Genomic DNA, 19,953 nt, shown 5'->3' on the forward strand with positions numbered 1-19,953 from the left:
AAGCAGGAGTTGGGGGGGGGGCATAGGGGACTTTCAGGATAGTATTTGAAATGTAAATGAAGAAAATATCTAATAAAAAAGTGTTTAAAAAATGGCTGCTTCCTTCTGTAAACTAACCTTACTTTTACTGTCTGGTATTAAAAGTATATTCTAGGGGCATGTCTGTATTCTAGCAAGATCAACCTCTAATTCAAGGTATGTCTGCATTCTAGCTGCATCACATAAACCTAGAAGGTCTTTGGATAAGATCCCCTGCCAGAGCAGTTATCTTGCTGGATTAAAATTCCTCTAAAAAACTTGAGACTACATGTTCTATATCACATTTAAAGAAATGGTGGTATGGCTTACTATGTATATATTTTGAACACATTATGGTATGTCAAGATAGTAGACTTTCTCTTTCAGACCAGGCCTAACTTGATCATCTTTCTCAACACAGAGGTCCTGTAACTCTTGACCATCAGCTATGACTTATGTATGTGATTGCTTCCATGTTTTAGTACATAGGAAACTATTGAGGACAGAAGGTTGAGCAACAAGGAAATGGAAATAGTATGAGTATGAAAACCTTCAATTTCACATGTTTATAAGGAAGGAAAGAAGAAAGTGAAATAGAAGCTTCTGCAAAGATAGGAAGAAGTATCAGGCAGGACTGGAGGGAAATCAAGTTAAGGGAATTGTAACAGGACATAACAGAAAGGAATAGAGACAGAAGAGAAGTGTTTGATTCCTTTATTCATAAATTTATCTTATTGATTTATGTTTTTTACTATATCTGAGCCCCATACCTGAGTGTCTCAAGCCAGATTTTGATACAAAAGGTACCAACCAGAATTTTCCAAATGTACTGGTCCTATTGGATGAGAAATATTAGGCAATTAATATTCAGATTTGTTGGAGGCTTTATTTCCAATAAAAGCAGAAATTAAAAGAATTTGAATGTTTGCATTTTTAAAATTCATGATAATGGGCTTAATACAATTAGTTCTGAAACCCTTTTAGCTTCCAATATTTTCTTGTTGTGAGAAAGCCTTTTCCTCTCATGTATGGCTCTATCCCTGCAATCCTGATGATTTCCTTTTATGAGGTGAGAGACATTTCAAAGGAAAATGCAGTTACTATTTAGCTAAACCATTATAAGTTTAAAGGAACAAAGGGTCCAAAATAGTGTACAAATAATAGTATCCACAGTGTTTTAAAGGTATTTATAATGGCTCCATTTAATAAATATCTCTTATATTGGCCATTATATTGCAAATGTTTTGAGAGCTTGAACAATGCATTCCGAATGTGTTTCCAAGCTGAAATTTGTGTAACTCTGCTGTCACCAACAGGTGGCTGAGTGAATTAAATGTTTTAATCCCAGGACATTTCCAGCATACCTAACAGTTAAAACTTGAAGAATATGGTATACTGTTATTTTTCTTAAGCTTGAGATGTTCTGTGGAGCACAGTCAAGCATTAACATATTACATCTGGGAAAGCGATTATTATTTTTTTCATTTGCCTGAAGAGGATAGTATGGACATATATCAGCCAAACAGCTATCTATGTATTTTTTATTCTCTAGGAGCAGATTTATTTCACCATTAAATGCAGAAAGATCATCAATATCCACTACATGGCTTCAATTAACTGAGCATTTTGTCAACCACTGCCATTCTCCAGCTGCCGGATATACCACAGAAGAGAATAAAGAACCTGGCTCATTTTCTCATCTCCCTTCTCAATTAAACAACAGAAAATAGAATAACAAGGAGACATTAAAACTGAGCCTGCCTTTTGTTTGGCATCTGTATTTCTAAAGGCAATTTGTGAAATTTGTTGTAAGGGAAAGGCCTATATAAAGACAAGAAAAAAAATGTTTGGAAGTGTTCCTCTTCTCACATCCCTTTCTACATACAACCTTCTGGCTTCTTCTGTTTCCAAGAAAGTCTCAGAATTAACCAAGACATATAAAGTACTTTGCTTCAGCTAAAACAGACAATATCCAGTAGGTTACAGAAAAAACATGAAAAAAAAAAAAAAGAAACCATTAGTACAATTTCACGCAATGTTGACAGCCTTACTATTGTATTTTTAATGACACAGGAGATTTTATTACTATCAGTTGAATATTATATCTCAATTGAATATGCCATTTGGAAACAATGTTATTTTTGTAACATAATATCTGGGACAATATTTTAAAGAGGGAAGATTTATTTGAACTGGTGGTTCTGATGTCTAACATCAACTAGACTCATTAATTTGAGTTGTGAGGAAACAGAATATTATGGCTACAAAGCTTGTGTTGATGGAGGTTGCTTACCTCATTACTCCTGGCAAGAGGAAAGAGGAACTGAAGAAAGAACCATGACTTATTCTTCCAAGGTATAACCTTGTGATGACTTTCATAATAGTGGCTCTCACAAACTCATGTATGTGAATACATATTCCTCATTTGGTAGAACTTTTGGGGAAGAATTAGGAGGTGTGATCTTGTTGGAGGAATTGTGTGTTTGGGGATGGACTTTGAGATTTTATAAACTCTTGCCAATCTCTGCTCTCTCTCTCTCTCTCTCTCTCTCTCTCTCTCTCTCTCTCTCTCTCTCTCTCTCTCTCTCTCCCCCTCTCCTCCTATATCTAGATAAGGATGTAAGCTGTCAGCTACTGTTCTAGTGCCTGCTGCCATGCTTTCAACCATGATAATCATAGGATCAGTCTCTGGTGCTATAAGCCACCAATAAATCCTTTGTTCTACAAGTTGCTTTGGTCATGGTGTCTGTAGAAATGTAACAAAGACATTGACCTACTTCCTCCAATCAAACCCCATCCTACATATTTTGCACCATCTTCTGATAGTACAGTCAATGATCAAAAGACTAATCCAGCTGTTGGTTCAGGTCCCTCGTGGCCCTGAATGGCTTCTCCAAAGTCCCTCAGCTGACAGAGAGACTTTAACTCATGAGTATGTGAAGACATTTCATATTCAAATTAGAGCAGATAATGTGATTTAGAATTTGTATTTAATTATGGAGGGATTAAAAATACAAATAATTTAAAGGAATTTGCCCAAATAACAACATGAATGCAATAACAAAATATTTGTTTATAGTGTTTTTATGAAAGGGTAGTCCAGATATATAGCTTGACTCTACTTATATGAAAGGAAAATGTCTGATGTGGATATCTATTTGAAAGTTTCTACATAGCTGGAAGTATATGCAGATCTATACAACCATTCAATCCAGACTGATACATCTGATAACAGGTATATGTTGGGGCAGGGACAGTACAAAGTACTAGAACATGGTGATGTAAGATAAATTAAAAAAAGAAAAGAAAAACATTTGAATTGATGTGAGATGGTTTGAATATGCTTGGGCTAGGCAGTGGCACTATTAGGAGGTGTGGTCTTGTTGGAGGAAGTGTGTCACTGTAGGGGTGGGCAATGAGACTCTCTTCCTAAACTTTTAATATCCACTCTTCTCCTGGCTGCCTTAAAAACAAGATGTAAAACATGCAGTTCCTCCAATGTCATGTCTGCCTAGACTCTGTTATGCTTCCCACCATGATGACAATGGACTGAACCTCCGAACCTATACGCCAGCCCCAATTAAATGTTGTCCTTTATATGAGTTGCCTTGGTGATGGTGTCTCTTCACAGCCATAGAATGTCTGTTGCTAACTAAGTCATGATGTTTTCAGGACTCAAACAGATCATTCAAATATGAAATAAACTGTATGAACAAGACATCTTGTTCACTGTTTTTATTTTACTTGAACAACTACAAGGCAGACTCTGGTCAACATACTTTAGAAACTGTACACTTTTCAGTCTTCATAATATATTGTGGAACATTCCCATGCGCATCTCCATAGAAAGCACAATAAGTAAAAAAGTTTTTCAAGGTCAATCACCATTTTGCTCTCGGAATATGAATACAACACATATTTAGCACAACACTGGAATGACACTGAATCTGGGACCGCCTATTCTCTGTCATGCCAAAGAATCTATGGTACTGAGTAGTAGAAGGACATGTAGGAGGAAATGGCACTGTCAGAATTGAATGTGGATAGCAATTGTGTTTCTGAAAATAAACATAACTGGACTAAAGACAAAATAGAGACTAAGAAAAGGGCCAGTAAGAAAAGCATAAGCAGAAAAAAAACATTTAGAAGAGAAAATCTGGAAGGCGCTGAGCACTTGCGGGTTACATAACGCAGAGGGAGTAAATAATTAAGGGCTAAAGTGTCTACTGAACATCACTATCAAGAAAACAATTTTAGTTGCATTTCAAGGAGATTGTTATGCTGTTGTGAGATGAAGACATTTGAGTATCCCGGAGAAAAGGCTGACGTTGTAGATCATGAAGACTAGAAAGGGCAGTGAAGGAAATTAGAGCTAATCAGAGCCTAGAATAGAGAGGCTGTGATGACTTACAAATGTTGGAAAGGATGTGGAGAAGGAGGAACACTCCTCCATTGCTGGAGGAGTTGCAAACTGATACAACCACTCTGGAAATCAATCTGGAGGTTCTTCAGAAAACTGGAAAGAGATCTACCTGAAGCTATACAACTCTTGGGAATATACCCTAAAGATGCCCCACCATGCCACAGGGGAACGTGTTCCACTATGTTCATAGTGGCTGTATTTGTGATAGCCAGAAGCTGGAAACAACCTAGATGTCCCACAGCAGAAAAATGGATACAGAAAATGTGGTTCATGTACACAATGGAATACTGCTCAGCTATTTAGAATGAGGACATCCTGACTTTTGCAGGCAAATGGATAGAGCTAGAAATTATCATCCTGAGTGAGGTAACTCAGTCGCAAGAAGACATGCACAGTATGTACTTATTAATAAGTGGATACTAGTCGAAAAAATACAGAATACACAAGAAAGAGTCCACAGAATTCAAAAGGCTCAACAAGCTGAAGTGCCCAAGTGAGGACACCTCAGTCCCACTTGGGAGAGAGAAGAGAGCAATCACAAGTGGGGAGGGAGGGAGGGTCTTGGGAGGGAAAGTGGAAAACCTGATCTGGTGTTGTGTGAGGGAAAAGGACTGAAGCCCTGAGGGCCTGCAGAAAAAATGTAAACAGGCAACCTCTGGAAATAGGAGATTGGGGGGACCCCCTAGAGTGCACCAGAGACCTGGGAGGTGAAAGACTCCCAGGACTCACAGGGAGAAACCTTGGATGAAATGCCCAATATTAGGGAGAGGGAACTTACAGAGCCTACCTATAGCAGGAAGACAGAACATCAAATGAAGGATGGGGCTGCCATCCCACAGTCACACCACTGACCCATAATTGTTTCTGTCTGAAAGAATTACAGGGATGAAAATGGAGAGGAGCCTGAGGAAAAGAAAGTCCAGAGACAGGCCCAAAGTAGGATCCAGCTCAAGGGGAGTTTCCAAGGCCTGACACTATTACTGAGGCTGTGGAGCACTCACAAAAAGGAACCTATCATGACTGCCCTCCGAAAAATCCAGCAAGCAGCTAAAAGAGTCAGATGCAGATATTTGCACCCAAAATGGACAGACACAGCTGAACCCTGTTGTTGAATTAGGGGAGGCTGAAAGAATTTGAGGAGAAGGGGGATCCTATAGAAGGATCAGCAGTCTTAATTAATCTGGACCCCAGAGATCTTTCAAACACTGGACCACCAAACAGACAGCATATACCAGCTGATATGAGTCCCCCAACACACATACAGAAGAGGACTTCCAGGTCTATGTTCATTCAGAGATGATGCACTTAACTTTCAAGAGACTGGAGGCCCTGGGGAGTTTAGAGGTTAGATGGTTTGGAGGTGGGGGTATCTATGTAGAGACAGGGTGTGGTGGGGAGGAGGTGTGGGATGTGGAACAGTTGGAAGGTGGGAGGGGAGGGGCAGGGAATGGAATATGGAGTGCAAAAATGAATTACAAATAAAATTAAATTTAAAAAATAGGCATATTGTCACTAAGGAAACAGATACAGAGAGACAATGGTTTTAGCATTGTAAAGATGAGATCATTTTTAGAAATTTTAACTACTAAGCATTTGGGTGTAGAGTAAATAGGCAGTGGAAATGAAGGTCACTGAAGAAGAGAAAGTTGAAAATTAGGATAGGAGGTCATGAAGATGATTAAAGGACCTGAAGAGTCTGACAGCAACTGCAGTGCAAAGAGAGATTGGGGCAAGAGTCACTTCAGGAAACATGCAAGGTCTAGGGAAGAAGGTGAGAAAGGGGAACAGTGAAGTGCCAGGAGCCTCTTGGTAAAATGATTTTCCTAAGAGGATAAATGCTAATTTAGAAGTGGAAATAGGGAACAAGTGAAAGTCATCAGGAGGTTAAATACACACACAACTATTCCAAGTGCAGAGAATAAGTTGTTGAAGTGTTCAGCCCTAAGTGCAATATCTATACCACCCATCTCCTTGAGGCTCTGGCAACACCCAAAAGTGGAAGCAGCTTATCAGATCCTGGGTTTGAAAAGGACTTCCTTAAATAATGTCCTTTAGATATGATAAAGCCACTGCCATCATGAACTCAGAGCAGCTTTATTGTCAAGGCAGTCAAAATGTCAGCCGGCACACATATTGTTCATATGACCAAAACTGCTAGCTGAGTAGCTGTTGCCAGCTGATGACTGGTGGAGGAGAACAGTCATTTTCCTTCAAGGTTATGACCTGTGATAGGTTACCCATGTTCCAGTGGATGACCTGTGACTGTATAGGCCATACTAGTTGAACTCAGTGGGTTAGAATTGGGAGAAAAAGGCATGAGGTTGTGAGGGGAATGTGTTGGTAGAAATGGTATAGGATGAATCAGATCCAGGTAGACATAAGGTCAATGTATTGTGTAAGCATATGAAATTCTGAAAGGAAAGTAGTTTCAAAACAAAAATCAGTCTGTCCTATCAGCCACAGGGTATTTGTGATGTGGAAAATTGACAATTCTGCATAAGGAAGAGTAGAAGGACAGACACGAGTTTCTCCACTTAACACCAGGCTTCACCTGCAGGCTGCCCTTTCACCAACCTAACTTCTTGCATCTTGACATTCACTGTCCTTGTAACTGCCTGTGTATACGTGTGTTCATTGTATGTAATCTGTGTGAGAGTTTTATTATTATATTTATTGCTTTATCTGTCATCATGTTTATTCATGTTCTGAGTAGTGAAATACAACCTGCAGCTACACACATAATTTTCTACTATGAACTATGTGAATGAAAAGAAAAGGGACATGAGCCAATCAAAGATGTTAGTATATATTTTTCTATAGATGACACAATGAAAAATATGTATATGTCTACTCAGGGAAAGTATACCTGCCATGTCACCTTGATCGTCAATAGATGACATAGTTAAAACTGTAGTCTGAATGATAATCCAACTAGTTAGGAACATGGTGGTAAACCTACATTGCTACTGTGTATTATGTGCAAAGGGGTATGGATAAAAAATTAAAAATTAGTCTTTAAAAATATCAATACAGAAATATGTTTATGAAAATAAAACTGAGAATGGTAGTACATAGGATTCACTATACATACTGCTGGTCTTGAATTCCACCTCCCAATTTAATTTTCTTTAATCTACCTTGCTTTTATGTTTCCTGATAATGCTTCTACTTGCAGCATCAGATTTTGAAATTATCACCCCAGGGACAGCATCACAATTGTCTGAGCTGTTGTAACGAGCAAGACTACAGGTTCTGTCACTGTTTCAGTTAAAGGATCAATATTTGTATCTTGTCCAAAGTTGGCTGTCTCTCCTTGACAATAACTTCCACTACTCCCTTGAGGAATAACCTAAAAACATTTGCTATTTGCTACAGGAGGTCTCCTTTTCTCTCTCACTATCCATTGTTTTGGCAAAATACTTTTGTTCTCACTATCTCTGACTCTATCAGTTTTACTCGCCCATCCTTTTCAATATTTGCACTACTTTTGGACATGGGACAGGTAGCTGATGGAAGGTGGTCTCAAAGATGTCACAGTGTCAACCTGATATTTAGATACTTCTCGAAATATATTTCCTAACAACACAATTACAACTATGAGATATAGAGTCAGATATAGCTGCTGAACACATGCATGGAAACTATGTCACTAGTAGTCTTTAAAAAATAAATTTCACTTACTTTTATTTATTTGTGTGTGTTTATATCTCTGTGCATTCACATGTGTGATTGTGTGTGTGTGTATGTGTGTGTGTGTGCATGTGTATATGTGTAAGTCAAAGAACAATTTTCAGTAGTTGGTTTTCTCCTTCTACCATGTCTTTAAGGATTAAACTCATCCCCATGTTTGAAAGCAAGTCCTTTTATCTGCTCAATTATTTTCAGGCTCCCTTTATTAGTATTCTTTATATATATTACTTTTATGAAGTCAAATATAATAGTCAAGATAGCCAATCTTTCCATTAATTAATAGATCATATGAACAAATGATATGATCATTCCTTTGATAAAGGAGTACCTGTAAAAACTGCTAACACCTGTGTTGTAGCTTTTTAAGGAGGCTTTAGGGAAATTGTGGTGAGAAGATAAATCTTGTTGGTGTGTTTATTTCAGGGGACCTGTAATATTTTAATGATGTATACATTTTGTTTGATCTTCTTTTTGAAGTGCTGAGGGCTTACAAGGAGTGGAATCATTAAGTGCAGAAGACAGCATGTGGTAAGGATGAGTAGCTGTGATCAGGAGAAAAAAAATCCTTGGATTCTACACTTTTTTGGCTTCATGCAAGGTATTTTTGCCTCTTTCTTTGTCTGCAAAACGAGAAAGCTATGTTATAGTCTTCTGTATTTCCTTCTGATTCTATGATTCAAATGGAAGTTTACAAATACTATTACAGTGTTAGCTAAGTTTCATAGCAAATATCTTTCTCTGCTTAGTTACAAAGCTCTATCTTCCAAATATTTGCTGAAAGTATAGCAAGGTCTCAATATCTTAAAGAACTATTTGTAAAGATGGTGAGAAATGCACTTAAGTTTTCATATACATTCAAGACTTGTCTTTTATCACATACTTTGTCAAAACATGTGAAGCTAAATCTCGCTTTATATATCTTTCCAAATAATGTTAGGAAGTATAAACCACCTTTGGAAGTTTCTCCTAAAACATTGAGTGTTTATCTTCAAAGGTAACCTTGTTCAATCACTCTGTTAAGTCAAAATTATCAAACTATTTTAGATATGATTCATGTTGTTCCTGGATTATCATACATATATCATAATAGTAAACCATTCAAACCTCTTTGCCACATTTGAATGTTCTTGAATAACCCACCTAAGACATTTTGTGTTCTCCACTTTAAGAATGAGAGTGCTTCCTTGCCTTATTAAAACATTCAATTACCTCCACTATTTAACAGAATACTATAAAAGCTTTCACCATAGTGGTGAAGAGGAAATACAAAAATGAAGAGATATGCTAGTAAGTAAGTAAAAAAAAACCATATTGAAACAAAAAAATGACTATATTAAGTCTGTCATGTGTATTGTTTCATTTGACTTTCTCAACATTATGAGGTACCTTTTATCATGGTCAGTTTTAGATTGTAATTAGAATAGACAGGTATATTAAGCAACTTGCTTAAGGTCACAGTATAAAGAAGGAAACTGATTTCACAAAGAGCAACTCCAGAGCCCACACCCTCTGCATCTATAACTTCAGAGGTATGTGAGACCTCAGTTACACAATGTTTGTGAAATGATTAGCACAGCAGGTAGCATATGAGTTCACTACAGTGGGAAACAAATATAAGCTTTGGAGAAGAATGAGTATGCAAGGTTGAAAGGCCACCTTTGTCACTTTCTATCTGTGAGAACACAGGGAAAGGACTCAGATATCACTATCCCCAGAATCCCAATCTTTAAATTTAATAAAAACATTTGCTTTCAAATGGCTTCTGTAAGGAAGTATAACTGATGTGTATGCACCTAGAACTATGTCTGACCCAAAGAGGAATCATTATTAGTTATTGTTTTATTCTCATTTTTGTTGCTTTCTTAAAATGTCATAGCCAACTTTGGGAGAATTGATAGACTTACAATTCCCGGTTGTATTATTGTGAAGATGTCAAGGCAGGAATGGCATCATATTCACAGTCAAGGACAGAAAGGCATAAAACACATGGATTCTTGCATGCTTCTTTCCTTAGTACTGTACAAGCTTTCTCTGCTCCCATACTGTTCAGGCCCCAGACAATGGAATGATACAGCCCTATTTAGAATGGATCTTCCCCACCTCCAGAAACAGTCAAGGCAATCCCCATAGCAGTGGGCCAATCTATTTATTCCTCAGTTGAAACTGTTTCCAGGTGGTTCTGGGTTGTGTCAAGTTGACAGCTAAAATGAACCAACACAATTATTAAATATTTTTTTGCAAATATAAAAGAATTATCATGTCCTTCATTTAAACATAATAACACAGAAGTGTATAGGGAGGGAGCCATGGCTCCAGATACACACGTAGCAGAGTGTGGCTTTGTCTGACATCAATGGGAGGTGAGGTCCTGTCCAGAGGGTTGATGCTCCAGCATAGAGGGATGCTGGAGTGGTGGGGCAGGAGATGGTATGTGGGTGGGGAAGCACCCTCATAGTGGCAAAGGGGAAGGGGAAAGGGTGGATATGGGATGGACAGTTTGGGGGGAGGGCGGTTAACTGGGAAGTGGGATAACATTTGAGATATAAACCAATGGAGTGATTAATTTTAAAAAACAATAAAAAATGACAGGAAAAGATTAATGGGTATGTCTTCTTTGCTTCCCACGTTGCTTTTTCTTTGTACACCATGGGTTTTGTTGTTGTTGCTGTTTTGGGGTTTTGTTTGGTTGGTTGGTTTGGTTTGGTTTGGTTTTTGGTTTTTCGAGACAGGGTTTCTCTGTTTAGCCCTGGTTGTCCTTCAGGACTCACTCTGTAGACCAGGCTGGCCTCAAACTCAGAAATCCACCTGCCTCTGCCTCCAGAGTAGTGAGATTAAAGGCGTGCCCCACCATGCCTTGTATACAACATGGTTTTATTTAATTTATTTTTAAAAAGTTCTCACACAATATATTTTGATCATTTTATTTTTCCTTCTATCAACTGCTCAAAGATCATGCTCTTCCTATATCCCCAACTTTTCATGCCCTTTCTCTCTCTCTCTTCCCCCTCTCTCTTTCTCTCAACACAATATAAATAAATAAATAGCCCACAAAGAATATTATTTTTGGTTGATTAATGACTTCTGTGAACCACACTAGAGTGTGTCACTTCATTGAAGAAAAAATTATTTTCTTTTTTTCTAGCACCTATCAATTGCAATTAGCTTCGTGATTAAAGGTGGAATTAATTTTCTTTCTTTCCCTTCTAGTGATTTCTCTCTTTTTCTTTATTTATCCTCCTTTCATACAATGCATACTGTCTGTAGCCTCCCCTCCCTCCGAACCTCCCAGTACTCCTCCCACCTTGCCTCTTCCCAGTATCCACTGCCCCTGTGTTTTCCTTCAGGGAAGAACAGCTCCCCTCCCCCAGGGATATTAACCCAATATCACATGACAAGATGGAATAAGAGTTAATGCAAACCCTCATATCAAGGCTGGATAAGGCAACCTGGTAAGATGAAAAGGGTCCCAAGGGCAGAAAAAAAGTCAATTACACTGACTTCCCATTGCTAGAAGTCCCATAAATACCCCAAGCTAAACAACCACGTGCATCCAGAGACCCTAGAAAATCCATGCTGACCCCATGATTGTTACTTCAGTCATTGTGAGTCCCAGTGAACCCTGTTTAGTTGATTCTGTGGGCTGTGTTCTCTTGGTGTCCTGGACCCCTCTGGCTCCTACAATCCTTCCTCTCCTTCTTCTGAAGGGGTCCCTGATCTCTGCCTTACTTTTGGATATAATTCTCTGTATTTGTTCCCACTAGCTGCTGTAAAGAGTGAAATTTTTCAAGGAGGAATTATTCAAACAGCATTTTCCAGGCATATAGTGCTGATGCACATATGAACTCACAAAGACTGTGGCAGCATACACAAGACCTGCTTTTCACTTTATTTCACTCATTACAATTATATTTTAAATTATTAATCAGAGTTTGCAAAGACCCACAGGTAAGTAATACCTCAGATTCAGGCCCTTGTATTATAAAACAATTTACTAAATTATATGTTCTACTGCTTTTGGACCAAAGCCAGATCATACTACAAAGGAATGAGAATTTTATCAACAGCTCTTAGCTCTAAAGTCCTTTCACAGGAAATATTAGTAGCAGTTTGACATATCAATCCATTTATTAATTAGCTGTAGGTCTAGAAAACTACATTTCTTCTCAAAATCATTGGCTATATTAGAAGATAGAATAAATTAAATGAAAGCAATGGTCTACATCAAAAGTTTGGCTGACCTCCTAGCTGTATATAGCCTATGAGTTGGAAAGCTTGCTTTATTTTAAATGGCTGAGAACAATAAATCAGAATAATAAACCATCCCTGAGTACATATCCTAAGGACTTAAGTCAACATAACAATGAGATATTTGTACAGCTATATTTATTGAAGCATGAGTCAAAATAGCCAAGTTCTGGAACAAGCCAAGGTATATATAAACAAAAGAATGAATGTATTGACTTGTATCTATTACTATATCAAACACCATGATCCATAGCAACCTGAGGGGAAAAAAGTGTTTTTCTGACTTCCAAGTTGCAGCCTATTATTGAGAGAAGCCGAGAGAGGAGCCCAAAGCATTAACCCGGAGGCAAAGATAGAAGCAGAGAACACTGCTTCCTGACTTGCTCTCCATGGCTTGCTCAGCCTGCTCTATACACTACAGAACCACATCCTAGGATTCGCATCACCCAGCATGGGCTTACCTCTCCCACATGAATCATCCATCAGGAAATTACCCCATAGCTATGACATGGTCCCCTTTGGGGAAGGCAGTTCCCAAGCTGAAGGTTCTTCTTCTCAGGTTATGTTAGTGTATATCAAGTTGAAGTAATAAATGAATAAGGAATAAGGAAATTTTATTCACATGACATAATTTTATTCAGTTACAAAGAATAAAATTTGCTGCAAAGACTGAACTTTTTTCACTTGTGGGAACATGGATAAAACCCAAGATAAACATATTAAGCAAAAGAGTCAGTCTTGGAAGTCAAATACTTTATACTTACCCCATTTATGTACCTAAATTCCATCTAGTTGCTCAAACTGATATACGGATATACGCTCTGAGCATGAGGAAGAATCTCCATGGGAAAATGAATGAGAATAATAGGCAAGGGAAATGGAGGCAGAAAAACCTGAGTAGTGAATACAGTCACATACGTGCACACGTGAATGAAGTTGTCTTTATAACATCTACCTCTATGCACACATATGCCAAAAACCTCAAAGAGACTAAAAATGTAGTTCCCAATACTATTTACTGGAAGGCAGTATGTCCTTAGTTTGTATATCCTCTATGGATACTTCACAATACAACATGATGGAGCATGTATAACAAAGTTTGTATGGGCCTCAAAATCAGAAATGTTTATTATTGGTTTCATTATAGACAACAAAAAAAAGTCTTCGACTTTCCTTACCTCTGTACTTTAGTGAGCAGTGACTTTCCTTCACCTCTAACTTTAGTCTTGGGCTGCTGAAAGAGACAATTTCTTATAGGAGTGAAAAATTATATCCTTTGACCTTCTCAGATTGTCAGGTATCCTACAGTAATAATTTTCTATTTTGTCTCTGTCAAAGCGTACTTGGATGGTTGGAATATACATTAATAGTCAGGACACCAAAAGGAAAAGCAACACGACATAATAATACATGACAACAGTATGGAAAGTTGTTAAAGAGGGGACATCGCTGAGACTGGAGTAGGGAGCAGGAGAGGTAAGTGGAAATGAGAGAGACCAGAATCTATTATACACATGTATAACATTGTCAAAGGATAAATTCATCAAAATGTTTACCTTTGATAACATATTTTAAGCCTGGCCATCAATGGGAGGAGAGGCCCTTGGCCTTGCGAAGGTTCTATGCCCCAGTACAGGGGAATGTCAGGGCCAGGAAGCAGGAGTGGGTGGGTTGGGGAGCAGGATTGGGGGAGGGTATAGGGGACTTTCAGGATAGCATTTGAAATGTAAATGAAGAAAATATCTAATAAAAAAATAAAGCCTGACTTTATCAAGTTTCCCCATTATAAGCTGCCAGAGGCAGCCCACAGGATCCAGCAACAGAGAAAACAGAGAGGTGATAACTTGGTTCAAAGTTAGGGGAAATATACAGAAGTAAGCACTGAAGGTCCCTAGACTGTCGGGATACTAATGGTGTTAACTTGATATATATATAGACAAAAGAATGCACACAAACCCTAGACTAAGAATGTTGAAGCTGTCTTTCTGCTTGGAGAACAAATGACCCAGATGATGACCGCATGTTCAAAACCTTGGGACTTATAAATGACTACATGTGGGACCATTTTAAACAACTGTGTCCTCCGTTCAGCATTTCTAACAACCTTTTGAAACCATGGACTCAACATTATTTTTTAATGAATTCCCTTTGTCCTCTTTCAGGGGCCCTCAGCACTCTTTGGTTCCACTTGGGTGACTCATAATTAGTTCTGTAAACTAACATAGATTACAATTTAAAAAATCGCAAGAGTAAAAACAAATATGCTTTCAATCACAGTACATGGTGTGAGAAAGAATTGTTGCCGAATGTACTGGCATTACAAATTACCTAGTTTTATTACTTGGTCTCTTATTCATTTATTCATTTATATATTTATTTATTTTAATTAAGATTCCAGGCCCCTTAACTCAGGTTTGCTCTTTCCAATGACATTCTATTTTCTAGGCTTTGAACGAGTGTTTAAAAAAATATTCATTAAGGTTTATTGAAGTTTGTTTAGATAAAACTCCCTGGCCATTAAATTGGTCTCTGAGTGAGTAGCAGAGTGGTTACTACCGGGCATGTCCTAGACTCACAGAATCTCAGGACTAGAGTGTCTGTTGGATACAGATGTGGATGGTAGAATCTATATAAGGTTTAGGTCAAGGGATTCTGACAAATCTTTCTATAATGTCCTCACTACTGTTTAATCTTAAGTGCTTAATTTCAAATCCCCAAGCCTTGTTCAATCCCCTTTCAAATGACCTGCTCTTTAAATGAGTGAAGTGGCCTAAAAATTGTCTAGTGACCTCCAAGAATCTAAGCTTTTGTGCATTGTCACCCATTCTGGGATGGGTGCTTATGGATATAGCTGACTGCCTTGCTTTAAGGAACTTCTTATGTCCAAATTCTACCTCAGTGGTCTTCTTCACTTCATTGGTGATTGATTCTCTGTTTTGGTTTAGAAGATATTTGTTTATGTCTCCAAAGGAATGACATCACAGAACATCCTACCAAATCCACACACAGAATCACTGTGCTGGCATCAGGAGGAAGAACTTTTGGGAAGCAATCATATCATTAGGTCACGAAAATAAATCAAATGTCTGGTGGTGGTAGAGCACACCTTTAATCCCAGCACTTGGGAGGCAGTGGCAGGCTGAGTTCGAGGCCAGACTAGTCTACAAAGTGAGTTCCAGGACAGCCAGGGCTATATAGAGAAACCCTGTCAAAAAAAAAGAAAAGAAAAAGAAAAAAAAGCAAAGAAATCTAGTTATGTCAAACCAAGATTTATGCAGCAGCCTCTCTAGCTTATATTTCCCAATCTCTAGAATTATGTATTTCTACTGTGTATGAGCCTCACAGCCTACATTAGTATGTTGTAGCGAACTGAACAAATGAAGACTAAAATTATGGCTACCTCTCCCTTTCTTTGTACAATAAGAAAAATCATAACATTTTTAAGAGCAAATTCAGTCCAGTGATTCTGGAAGAGGTATTGTATCTAAAAGTAAATTGGAGATCATTATAATTTGGCTACGATTTGAATATATATTTACAAAGTTCAAATTAGACGCTTGGTTTATAATGTGACAATAGTAAGGCTTGGTAGATACTTAACAGGTGGAGCCCAGAAGAGGATGGCAAGATTGGCTCCTCTCTGTGCTCTGGCTTTGGATATGCCATGGTATCTCCTGTCTCACAAACACTCTAGCCATTAAGGCACCATCTGTCATGAAGAGATACATCCAAGAAGACACTTGCCAGAGCATGTTTACTTGATTTTTAGTATAGAACTGTGAGTATCTTTACAAAATTGCCCACTGTCCAATATATTGATATAGTAATAAAAACTAGGGCAGGAATTTTGTAAAATTGTAGATCATGGTTTGTAAAATAACACCCCAAATTCTGAAATTCCAAGAAATTCCCAGATAATGTTGCTTCTCTGGGGCCATGATCCATACATACAGTAGAAGTCTACTCCCCAAAAGGATTGCATCAGGGGTACATGCCAGTACACACAGAGAAAGAACAAATACAGTTTTGGTCTCATCATAAGTCATTCCACTGAATCTTTTATAATCTGTATGTATCTGGCAGGTTTGTAAGTGGGTTGGCAAGCCATCTATCTCAAATATTGGCTATTTTCTCAGATGTTCAGCTTGGTGTCTAGTTGGAAACGAGCATCCATTTGTCTTTGTGGCAGCTGGGGTGGTGAATTTAGCTAGTGCAAGGGATCATTGAAATATGAATATTGTTCTTTTAAGTTTCTAAGAAAGAAAAATTTCTAATCCACCCGGTAGAATTTGAATAAATAAATCCCCTTCTTCAAATACCAAGTTTGTGTCTTTTCTAATACCATGTCTTCAATGTGATGGATACATAGGAGATATGGAATGAACATTGGTTTATGAACTAATTGATGAAACATACTCACTGGTGTTTTTAATGCACATAGAATAAGTAAAGGCAGAGAGGAGAGAGCATGCCAGAAATGATAAATTGTATGGCATAAGCAGTGAATGTAATTTGCTAATAAATGAGAAAGTCGATCGAGGTTGAAACAAGGCTTTGAAGGAGTGATAATCTGAAAAAGGTAGAAAAACAGGGCAGAGAAAAGACATTTCAACCTTTAACATGAGTAGTTTTATGGTCAGAGTCAACATCATGCTTGACTTGGGCTATCTAATGAGACTGCAATCCTAAATGGCATGCTTGTAGGACCTTCTGTCACATAATGTCAGGGATAATATATTAAGTGAGGAAACATGTGAGTTATATTACAACTGCAAGGGAATAAAAATTAAAACCCCTTCATGTGGAAATAGACATAGCCGTGCTACATTTCCCTGTAGAAGAGCACACAGTGGCAATTTTTCTTCATATAATATTACATTAGTTTTAATTCTTATTAATAAGATACAAGAGTCATTAACACTATTAAAAATCTAATTATGTTAGCAATTTTCTATCATGTCATATTTGAGCAGTTAAGTATTGGTATTTGTTTTTCCTAATGGGATTCAAAAGTCTAATTAATAGGCTTTCTTTTGTGGTTAAGTGGAATGAATCTCTATGAGAAGCAAGCCATTTTTAATATCTGCAGACAGCTTATTTTCTCATATATTATACTACTGAGCCATCTGGCCATATATGATATAAATTACTAGATAAGAATAATGAGATTATCATGTGAAAATGAACAAAGCCTTTCATTATATGTGACAATGAACAGAACCTTTCATTATATGTGACATTACAATAACTATGCCCTAGACTTTTGATACTTAGGGGTCAGCACGGTGCCCAGAAAGTGGTTATGAGTAGGTTATTACTTGAGGAAACTTAAGATGGCCATTGTATGGATCAGTTGCTTTATCTATAGAGCTGGCATTCCTTGGGGATGAGACATCTAGTAACTAAAAGTTGTGTTTTATAACTCCAAACTTCTTTAGTTAGCTGCAGGCTAATGGCTTAAACAGAAAAATCTTCTCTATTAGTTGTTTCAATTTCCTGGCACTATATTTCTAATGCTATCTACACCAGCACTGTGGTCTTCTTCGTGTGATCTTTTTTTTTTTTTTTTTTTTTTTTTTTTTTTTTTTTTTTTTTTTCCCTGATTTAGCTCAAATTCATGGTACTCCTGTCTCAGCCTTCCTAATGCTGGGAAAACAGCCATAAGTCATCTCACCTAACCATAAATATTTATCTATATCTGAACGTAGAACATAACTGTAGCATGCATCCAGATATATGACACATAAAGTAACATGTAGCAACACACAGTATTAGAGTCAGGAATAACTAAGCCTAAGGCCAAGTGCAGGTCAGGCAAGTGATCTACCACTAAGCATCAAACTCATATCTAATTGTAATTAATTTTTTTATTGTTTAGTTGATTGGTTGGTGTCTTCGTCAGGGTTTCTATTCCTGGACAAAACATCAGGACCAAGAAACAGATGGGGAGGAAAGGGTTCATCAGCTTACACTTTCCACATTACTGTTCATCACCAAAGGATGTCAGGACTGGAACTCAAGCAGGTCAGGAAGCAGGAGCTGATGCAGAGGCCATATCTTGAGAACAGTGCAGAAGATGGAGGCCTGGCTTGTGAAATTTCAGAGGGAAGATTAAAGACTCTTTTCAGGGCCATTGCTAGTCTGATTGTAAAGTTTCTGTGGTTTTAGTTAGCTGGGGCTGGAGAATCAGCTGTGATTAACAAAATACCAGAACTACTAAAGAGAAAACTTTAGTATCACTTGGACTATTGATGCTGGTTAGCTGGAGCTAAGAAATTAGCAGTGATTGAGAAGAGACCAGCATCATTGGGGTGAAATCTTCTGGGAAGTGTTTTCTGAGAGCACAGAGGCAGTGTTCCAGAGATACCCAAGGTTGTACCTCATGCTGTGGATGGACTTGGAAATGTGTAAGAGTCACCCAGGTGGTACTGATTCTGAGGGCATGAAGGTGTCATGAAGAACAGCTGAGGCTTGGCACTGTGAGAGGTCATGGAAGGCCATTGGAGAAGGTATAGCCTCAGTTGTAGTTGATGGCCCAGGATTGAAGGGGTCATGCAAAAGATCTGAAGCTTGGCACCATGAAGAGAGCCTATGAGAGGCTATTGGTGAAGCCTAGTTACAGAGGAGACAGCAATGTTTTAGAGATGCCAGTACCATGAGATGACCACCAAGAACAGCAGCAACAGTGGAGTATAGACATCTGGAGCCTAGAAGACAAGGTGTGTACTACAAAGGGCAGAGCTGGAGTAGTGACCCAAGCCCTTGGAGGAATCCAGATCGTGAGTGGATCCCAGATATTGGACAGTTGAAGTTTGATTGTGGCTTTAATTGTGACTGTGCCCTGATATTTTTCCCTCTTGAAGGAAGTTCTTTAGTGCTCACAGTTAAGAGACTTTTAATTGTAAAAAGGCTTTGGATTTTAAAAGAGATTGGATATTTTAAAGGGACTGAACTTTTAATATGTAAAGATTATGGGACTTTTAAAGTTATTGAGATCTTAGGTATGAATAAGAATGTAAGGGTTGAAGATTAATAGTGATGTGATTGTGTGTCAAGTTGACAAGGGGTCAATTGTACTGGCTGATTTTGTGTATGGACTTGAAACAGGCTGGAGTTATCACAGAGAAAGGAGTTATCACGCTTCAGTTGGGGAAGTACCTCCACGAGATCCAGCTGTAAGGCATTTTCTCAATCAGTGATCAAAAGGGGAGGGCCCCGTGTGGGTGGTACCATCTCTGGGCTGGTAGTCTTGGGTTCTATAAGAAATGGCAATTTGCAAATTCACCTGGAATAATAAAAAAACTAAGATAGCAAAAACTATTCTCAACAATAAAAGAACCTCTGGTGGAATCACCATGCCTGACCTCAAGCTGTATTACAGAGCAATTGTAATAAAAACTGCATGGTACTGGTATAGTGACAGACAAGTAGACCAATGGAACAGAATTGAAGACCCAGAGATGAACCCACACACNTATGGTCACTTGATCTTTGACAAGGAAGCTAAAACCATCCAGTGGAAAAAAGATAGCATTTTCAACAAATGGTGCTGGCACAACTGGCGGTTATCATGTAGA

The 19,953-nt window shown here is 38.1% G+C and overlaps 1 long non-coding RNA gene across 1 annotated transcript in view; it reads left to right on the forward strand.

Moving 5' to 3' along the window:
- The window catches only part of LOC110304229, a 286,860-nt gene that overhangs the window by 85,503 nt on the left and 181,404 nt on the right, over nt 1-19,953 (forward strand). Inside the window, exons 3-5 of the long non-coding RNA XR_002379032.1 lie at nt 8,609-8,729; nt 11,476-11,580; nt 13,715-13,852. This is a non-coding gene — a long non-coding RNA (uncharacterized LOC110304229). The remainder of the gene's footprint in view (nt 1-8,608; nt 8,730-11,475; nt 11,581-13,714; nt 13,853-19,953) is intronic.

Source organism: Mus caroli, chromosome 11 (genome assembly GCF_900094665.2).
Source record: "Mus caroli chromosome 11, CAROLI_EIJ_v1.1, whole genome shotgun sequence".
NCBI classification, from domain to species: domain Eukaryota; kingdom Metazoa; phylum Chordata; class Mammalia; order Rodentia; family Muridae; genus Mus; species Mus caroli.